This window comes from Dendrobates tinctorius, unplaced genomic scaffold (genome assembly GCF_039654945.1).
Source record: "Dendrobates tinctorius isolate UK_male_01 unplaced genomic scaffold, ASM3965494v1 ptg000036l, whole genome shotgun sequence".
NCBI classification, from domain to species: Eukaryota; Metazoa; Chordata; class Amphibia; order Anura; family Dendrobatidae; genus Dendrobates; species Dendrobates tinctorius.
Window position 1 is genome coordinate 41,103,062 of NW_027361704.1, and position 9,439 is coordinate 41,112,500.

The 9,439-nt window shown below is 41.5% G+C and overlaps 1 protein-coding gene across 1 annotated transcript in view; it reads left to right on the top strand.

The window, feature by feature from the left end:
- The first annotated feature begins 771 nt into the window (after window positions 1-771).
- Window positions 772-9,439, top strand: part of PITX1 (paired like homeodomain 1) — a 36,233-nt gene continuing 27,565 nt past the window's right edge. Inside the window, exon 1 of the mRNA XM_073573803.1 lies at window positions 772-857. The gene's annotated coding sequence lies outside the window, so the exon portion shown is untranslated. The remainder of the gene's footprint in view (window positions 858-9,439) is intronic.

Sequence of the window (9,439 nt, forward strand, 5' to 3'; positions counted from 1 at the left end):
CCGAACAATCAGACACGTGATGGATCTCTAATCTCTATACCATAGATTCCCTTAAAGGAAGAACATCTTTTAAGAAAATTTTCTACAAGAAGTAAATAGAGCACTAAATTAATTTTACATAATTTGCGGAAGATGGTTGATGGTTACAGGGATTCAGTCTGCAGCTTCGGTAATTCGCTAATGCAATTGTGTAATCCTTCAGCCATGAGTGACATCCAGACTACGGCGTGTGCAGAAAACACATGCTGTAACCATTCCTGTATACTCTCTATACACCTATCTACCTAATCTCTATCAATTACCTATTTATCTATCTACATATTATCTGACTAATATGATCTATCCATCTATTTAATACTTATTTTCTAGCTATCTCATATTATCTATCCATATATCTTTCTATTTATTATCTATCGATCATCTATTATCTATTTCTAAATTATTTATCTATATATCATCTATTATGTATCTATCATCTATCCATTATCTATCTTCTATCTATTATGTATCTATCATCTATCTATTCCGGGCCGCCATTAGGGCAGAGCAGACTAGGCAGCTGCCTATGGCCGCCATTCCCTTGTAATAGTATTATCAGTGAAGCTTCCGATGTAGAGACTGGTTGAGGACCTGTAGTGACATCATAATCATGTGACCGTGATGTTACCACAGGCCATGTACGCTGGGAATGTCAGGACCTTTTGGGGAGGGTCTGGCATTGAAAAAGGAGTGGTCAGTGAAGGACAGGGGCATCAGAGTGATAGAAGAGCTCATTGGCCAGTGCTCCTCCTGGCCTCTACCCGGCGCCTCTGAGGGAGAGGGAGAGCTAGTGATGCCTGCAGCTACCACCCTGAGCTGTGAGATAAGTAGTGCAGCACCCAGTGTGTGTGCTGCTCCTGGGGACAATGTCTCCTGTCCTGCTGTCAGCTCCTCCTGCTCTTTTCGACAGTCTCAGCACAGGAGACGGCAGGGAGGAGTCTGCTGGGACAGAGCTGCTGGGAGGAGAAGCTGCAGCTCAAATTGTGGAACATCTCATTCCCTCCAGCATGAAGCAGTGTGTGTAGTTGAGGTGTGTGCAGTGTGTGTAATGTGAAGGGTTTGCTGTCGGTGAGCAATGTGCATGTGTTTATATGAATCACATGTATCAAATGAGCATTTGTTGTGCAGCATGTGAGTGCCATGTATATGCGTGTATAAGTGTGTGCCATGTATATGTGTATAAGTGTGTTCCATGTATATGTGTGTATAAGTGTGTGCCATGTATATGTGTATAAGTGTGTTCCATGTATATGTGTGTATAAGTGTGTGCCATGTATATGTGTATAAGTGTGTTCCATGTTTATGTTTATAAGTGTGTTCCATGTATATGTGTGTATGTGTGTGCCATGTGTATGTGTGTGCCATGTATATGTGTGTGCCACGTATATGTGTGTGCCATGTATATGTGCGTATAACTGTGTGCCATATATAGGTGTGTATAAGTGTGTTCCATGTATATGTGTGTATGTGTGTGCCACGTATATGTGTGTATGTGTGTGCCACGTATATGTGTGTGCCATGTATATGTGTGTGCCACGTATATGTGTGTGCCATGTATATGTGCGTATAACTGTGTGCCATATATAGGTGTGTATAAGTGTGTGCCATGTATATGTGTGTATGTGTGTGCCACGTATATGTGTGTATGTGTGTGCCATGTATATGTGCGTATAACTGTGTGCCATATATAGGTGTGTATAAGTGTGTTCCATGTATATGTGTGTATGTGTGTGCCACGTATGTGTGTGCCATGTATATGTGTGTGCCATGTATATGTGTGTGCCATGTATATGTGCGTATAACTGTGTGCCATATATAGGTGTGTATAAGTGTGTGCCATGTATATGTGTGTATAAGTGTGTGCCATGTATATGTGTGTATAAGTGTGTTCCATGTTTATGTTTATAAGTGTGTTCCATGTATATGTGTGTATGTGTGTGCCACGTATATGTGTGTATGTGTGTGCCACGTATATGTGTGTGCCATGTATATGTGTGTGCCACGTATATGTGTGTGCCATGTATATGTGCGTATAACTGTGTGCCATATATAGGTGTGTATAAGTGTGTGCCATGTATATGTGTGTATGTGTGTGCCACGTATATGTGTGTATAAGTGTGTTCCATGTTTATGTTTATAAGTGTGTTCCATGTATATGTGTGTATGTGTGTGCCACGTATATGTGTGTATGTGTGTGCCATGTATATGTGCGTATAACTGTGTGCCATATATAGGTGTGTATAAGTGTGTTCCATGTATATGTGTGTATGTGTGTGCCACGTATGTGTGTGCCATGTATATGTGTGTGCCATGTATATGTGTGTGCCACGTATATGTGTGTGCCATGTATATGTGCGTATAACTGTGTGCCATATATAGGTGTGTATAAGTGTGTGCCATGTATATGTGTGTATAAGTGTGTGCCATGTATATGTGTGTATAAGTGTGTTCCATGTTTATGTTTATAAGTGTGTTCCATGTATATGTGTGTATGTGTGTGCCACGTATATGTGTGTATGTGTCTGCCATGTATATGTGCGTATAACTGTGTGCCATGTATATGTGTGTATAAGTGTGTGCCCTGTATATAAGTGTGTTCCATGTATGTGTGTATAAGTGTGTTCCATGTATATGTGTGTGCCATGTATATGTCTGTATAAGTGTGTGCCATGTATATGTGTGTATGTGTGTGCCACGTATATGTGTGTGCCATGTATTGGTGTGTGTAAGTGTGTGCCATGTATATGTGTGTATAAGTGTGTGCAATGTATATGTGTGTATGTGTGTGCCATGTATATGTGTGTATGTTTGTGCCACGTAAATGTGTGTATAAGTGTTCCATGTATATGTGTGTATAAGTGTTCCATGTATATGTGTGTATGTGTGTGCCATGTATGTGTGTATAAGTGTGTACCGCGTACATGTATGTATACCACGTACATGTATGTATAAGTGTGTGCCACGTATATGCGTGTATAAGTGTGTGCCATGCATATGTGTGTATGTGTGTGCCACGTATATATGTGTGTATAAGTGTGTTCCATGTATATGTGTGTATCTGTGTGCCATGTATATCTGTGTATAAGTGTGTGCCATGTATCTGTGTGTATAAGTGTGTGCCCTGTATATGTGTGTATGTGTGTGCCATGTATATGTGTGTATAAGTGTGTGCCATATATATGTGTGTATAAGTGTGTGCCCTGTATATGTGTGTATAAGTGTGTTCCATGTATATGTGTGTGCCATGTATATGTGTGTGCCACGTATATGTCTGTATAAGTGTGTGCCATGTATAGGTGTGTATAAGTGTGTGCCATGTATATGTGTGTATGTGTGTGCCACGTAAATGTGTGTATAAGTGTTCCATGTATATGTGTGTATGTGTGTGCCATGTATATGTGTGTATAAGTGTGTGCCATGTATGTGTGTATAAGTGTGTGCCGTGTATATGTGTGTATAAGTGTGTACCACGTACATGTATGTATAAGTGTGTGCCACGCATATGTGTGTATGTGTGTGCCACGTATATGTGTGTTTGTGTGTTCCATGTATATGTGTGTATCTGTGTGCCATGTATATGTGTGTATAAGTGTATGCCATGTATATGTGTGTATAAGTGTGTGCCATGTATATGTGTATAAGTGTGTGCCATGTACATGTGTGTAAATGTGTGCCATGTATATCTGTGTATAAGAGTGTGTCGTGTATATGTGTGTCAAAGTGCGTGCCATGTATGTGTGTATGTGTGTGCCACGTACATGTATGTATAAGTGTGTACGACGTACATGTATGTATAAGTGTGTGCCATGTATATGTGTGTATAAATGTGTGCCATGTATATGTGTGTATAAGTGTGTGCCATGTATATGTGTGTATGTGTGTGCCGTGTATATGTGTGTATAAGTGTGTGCCATGTTACGTGTGTGTGTGTGTATAAGTGTGTGCCATGTACTTGTGTGTGTATGAATGTGTGCCATGTATGTGTGTATAAGTGTGTGCCCTGTATATGTGTGTATAAGTGTGTGCAATGTACGTGTGTGTATAAGTGTATGCCCTGTATATGTTTGTGTATATAAGTGTGTGCCATGTACATTTGTGTGTATAATTGTGCGCCATGTACATGTGTATAAGTGTGCAAATGTACTTTTGTGTGTGTATGGCATATACATGTGTGTGTATGAGTGTGTGCCATGTACAGTTAAGTCCATATATATTTGGCAGAGACAACATTTTTCTAATTTTGGTTCTAGACATTACCACAATGAATTTTAAACAAAACAATTCAGATGCAGTTGAAGTTCAGACTTTCAGCTTTCATTTGAGGGTATCCACATTAAAATTGGATGAAGGGTTTAGGAGTTTCAGCTCCTTAACATGTGCCACCCTGTTTTTAAAGGGACCAAAAGTAATTGGACAGATTAAATAATTGTAAATAAAATGTTCATTTCTAGTACTTGGTTGAAAACCCTTTGTTGGCAATGACTGCCTGACGTCTTGAACTCATGGACATCACCAGACGCTGTGTTTCCTCCTTTTTGATGCTCTGCCAGGCCTTCACTGCGGTGGTTTTCAGTTGCTGTTTGTGGGCCTTTCTGTCTGAAGTTTAGTGTTTAACAAGTGAAATGCATGCTCAATTGGGTTGAGATCAGGTGACTGACTTGGCCATTCAAGAATATTCCACTTCTTTGCTTTAATAAACTCCTGGGTTGCTTTGGCTTTGTGTTTCGGGTCATTGTCCATCTGTTGTATGAAACGACGACCAATCAGTTTGGTTGCATTTGGCTGGATCTGAGCTCACAGTATGGCTCTGAATACCTCAGAATTCATTCGGCTGCTTCTGTCCTGTGTCACATCATCAATAAACACTAGTGACCCAGTGCCACTGGCAGCCATGCATGCCCAAGCCATCACACTGCCTCCGCCGTGTTTTACAGATGATGTGGTATGCTTTGGATCATGAGCTGTACCATGCCTTCACCATACTTTTCTCTTTCCATCATTCTGGTAGAGGTTGATCTTGGTTTCATCTGTCCAAAGAATGTTCTTCCAGAACTGTGCTGGCTTTTTTAGATGTTTTTTAGCAAAGTCCAGTCTAGCCTTTTGATTCTTGATGCTTATGAGTGGCTTGCACCGTGCAGTGAACCCTCTGTATTTACTTTCATGCAGTCTTCTTTTTATGGTAGATTTGGATATTGATACGCCTACCTCCTGGAGAGTGTTATTCACTTGGTTGGCTGTTGTGAAGGGGTTTCTCTTCACCATGGAGATTATTCTGCGATCATCCACCACTGTTGTCTTCCGTGGGCACCCAGGTCTTTTTGCATTGATGAGATCACCAGTGCTTTCTTTCTTTCTCAGGATGTACCAAACTGTAGATTTTGCCACTCCTAATGTTGTAGCAATTTCTCGGATGGGTTTTTTCTGTTTTTGCAGCTTAAGGATGGCTTGTTTCACCTGCATGGAGAGCTCCTTTGACCGCATGTTTCCTTCACAGCAAAACCTTCCAAATGCAAGCACCACACCTCATATCAACTCCAGGCCTTTTATCTGCTTAATTGAGAATGACATAATGAAGGGATTGCCCACACCTGTCCATGAAATAGCCTTGGAGTCAATTGTCCAATTACTTTTGGTCCCTTTAAAAACAGGGTGGCACATGTTAAGGAGCTGAAACTCCTAAACCCTTCATCCAATTTGAATGTGGATACCCTCAAATGAAAGCTGAAAGTCTGAACTTCAACTGCATCTGAATTGTTTTGTTTAAAATTCATTGTGGTAATGTCTAGAAACAAAATTAGAAAAATGTTGTCTCTGTCCAAATATATATGGACCTAACTGTGCCTGTATACTGTATGTGTATGTTAGTTCATACATATAGTCATGTTGGCAACTGTCCAGCAAACGAGCAAAATTTTGCTCATTCATTGGGTGATTGGATTTCCTGTGGCAGAACATAAATCATTGTTCTCAGCAGCACGTCTCCGGTGTAAGCTGCAGATCTGCTGCTGATGACGGCTGTGGAGTCGGTAAGCCGAACCTCCGACTATATCTCCTCAACTTCCCTGACTCCAACTCCCTCATACATGCCTCATTACTGAGCAGGTACATAAAGCACAGATTCATCTGAACTGAAAGCCCCGATCCTTAGATCAGGAACAGACCAGACATTTATAGGACATTGCCTAACTTTCCCAAATCTCATGCAAACATTTCCAGCCTATCCTGCACCCGGTGTATTATATGCTGTATATAAGGAGTCAGAGTCTGTCCATGTGATACCGACTCCATAGCCCCGCTGCTTATAACATGATACTGCATGGGGACTGACTGATCTATTAGTGTCCCCATCATTCTTCCTCCGCCAATGTAAAGACGCCGGGAAACAAGCGAATGACTTGAATATTGTCGATCACGCTCAATGAACGGCCTGAACCGAAATGTTTGAGTGTTGTGGTGAAATATGTTATTATTTAGGGCCTCATTTTAAACTTTTGCCTAGGGCCCCACTTTGCCTAAAACAGGCTATGTATCTATTATCTATCTAATATCTATCTATATCTATCTATCTGTTATCTATATCTATCTATCTATCTATCTATCTATTATCTATCTACAGTTGTGGCCAAAAGTATTGACACCCCTGCAATTCTGTCAGATGATACTCAGTTTCTTCCTGAAAATGATTGCAAACACAAATTCTTTGGTATTATTATCTTCATTTAATTTGTCTTAAATGAAAAAACACAAAAGAGAATGAAGCAAAAAGTAAAACATTGATCATTTCACACAAAACTCCAAAAATGGGCCAGACAAAAGTATTGGCACCCTCAGCCTAATACTTGGTTGCACAACCTTTAGCCAAAATAACTGCGACCAACCGCTTTCGGTAACCATCAATGAGTTTCTTTCAATGCTCTGCTGGAATTTTAGACCATTCTTCTTTGGCAAACTGCTCCAGGTCCCTGATATTAGAAGGGTGCCTTCTCCAAACTGCCATTTTTAGATCTCTCCACAGGTGTTCTATGGGATTCAGGTCTGGACTCATTGCTGGCCACCTTAGAAGTCTCCAGTGCTTTCTCTCAAACCATTTTCTAGTGCTTTGTGAAGTGTGTTTTGGGTCATTGTCCTGCTGGAAGACCCATGACCTCTGAGGGAGACCCAGCTTTCTCACACTGGGCCCTACATTATGCTGCAAAATTTGTTGGTAGTCTTCAGACTTCATAATGCCATGCACACGGTCAAGCAGTCCAGTGCCAGAGGCAGCAAAGCAACCCCAAAACATCAGGGAACCTCCGCCATGTTTGACTGTAGGGACCGTGTTTTTTTCTTTGAATGCCTCTTTTTTTCTCCTGTAAACTCTATGTCGATGCCTTTGCCCAAAAAGCTCTACTTTTGTCTCATCTGACCAGAGAACATTCTTCCAAAACGTTTTAGGCTTTTTCAGGTAAGTTTTGACAAACTCCAGCCTGGCTTTTTTATGTCTCGGGGTAAGAAGTGGGGTCTTCCTGGGTCTCCTACCATACAGTCCCTTTTCATTCAGACGCCGACGGATAGTACGGGTTAACAACTGTTGTACCCTCGGACTGCAGGGCAGCTTGAACTTGTTTGGATGTTAGTCGAGGTTCTTTATCCAACATCCGCACAATCTTGCGTTGAAATCTCTTGTCAATTTTTCTTTTCCGTCCACATCTAGGGAGGTTAGCCACAGTGCCATGGGCTTTAAACTTCTTGATGACACTGCGCACGGTAGACACAGGAACATTCAGGTCTTTGGAGATGGACTTGTAGCCTTGAGATTGCTCATGCTTCCTCACAATTTGGTTTCTCAAGTCCTCAGACAGTTCTTTGGTCTTCTTTCTTTTCTCCATGCTCAATGTGGTACACACAAGGACACAGGACAGAGGTTGAGTCAACTTTAATCCATGTCAACTGGCTGCAAGTGTGATTTAGTTATTGCCAACACCTGTTAGGTGCCACAGGTAAGTTACAGGTGCTGTTAATTACACAAATTAGAGAAGCATCACATGATTTTTCGAACAGTGCCAATACTTTTGTCCACCCTCTTTTTTATGTTTGGTGTGGAATTATATCCAATTTGGCTTTAGGACAATTATTTTTGTGTTTTTTCATTTAAGACAAATTAAATGAAGATAATAATACCAAAGAATTTGTGTTTGCAATAATTTTCAGGAAGAATCTGAGTATTATCTGACAGAACTGCAGGGGTGTCAATACTTTTGGCCACAACTGTATCTATCTATATCTATCTATTATCTAATTATCTATTATCGATCTATCTATTATATATCAAACTGTCTATTATACACTCACTGGCCACTTTATTAGGTACACCTGTCCAACTGTGTGTTAAGACTTAATTTCTAATCAGCCAATCACATGGCGGCAACTCAGTGCATTTAGGCATGTAGACATGGTCAAGACAATCTCCTGCAGTTCAAACCGAGCATCAGTATGGGGAAGAAAGGTGATTTGAGTGCCTTTGAACGTGGCATGATTGTTGGTGCCAGAAGGGCTGGTCTGAGAATTTAGAAACTGCTGATCTACTGGGATTTTCACGCACAACCATCTCTAGGGTTTACAGAGAATGGTCCGAAAAAGAAAAAAAATCCAGTGAGCGGCAGTTCTGTGGCCGGAAATGCCATGTTGATGCCAGAGGTCAGAGGAGAATGGGCAGACTGGTTCGAGCTGATAGAAAGGCAACAGTGACTCAAATTGCCACCCGTTACAACCAAGGTAGGCAGAAGAGCATCTCTGAACGCACAGTGCGTCGAACTTTGAGGCAGATGGGCTACAGCAGCAGAAGACCACACTGGGTACCACTCCTCTCAGCTAAGAACAGGAAACTGAGGCTACAATTTGCACAAGCTCATCGAAATTGGACAGTAGAAGATTGGAAAAACGTTGCCTGGTCTGATGAGTCTCGATTTCTGCTGCGACATTCGGATGGTAGGGTCAGAATTTGGCGTAAACAACATGAAAGCATGGATCCATCCTGCCTTGTATCAACGGTTCAGGCTGGTGGTGGTGGTGTCATGGTGTGGGGAATTTTTTCTGGGCACTCTTTGGGCCCCTTGGTACCAATTGAGCATCGTTGCAACGCCACAGCCTACCTGAGTATTGTTGCTGACCATGTCCATCCCTTTATGACCACAATGTACCCAACATCTGATGGCTACTTTCAGCAGGATAATGCGCCATGTCATAAAGCTCGAATCATCTCAGATTGGTTTCTTGAACATGACAATGAGTTCACTGTACTCAAATGGCCTCCTCAGTCACCAGATCTCAATCCAATAGAGCATCTTTGGGATGTGGTGGAACGGGAGATTCGCATCAGGGATGTGCAGCCGACAAATCTGCGCCAACTGTGTGATGCCAT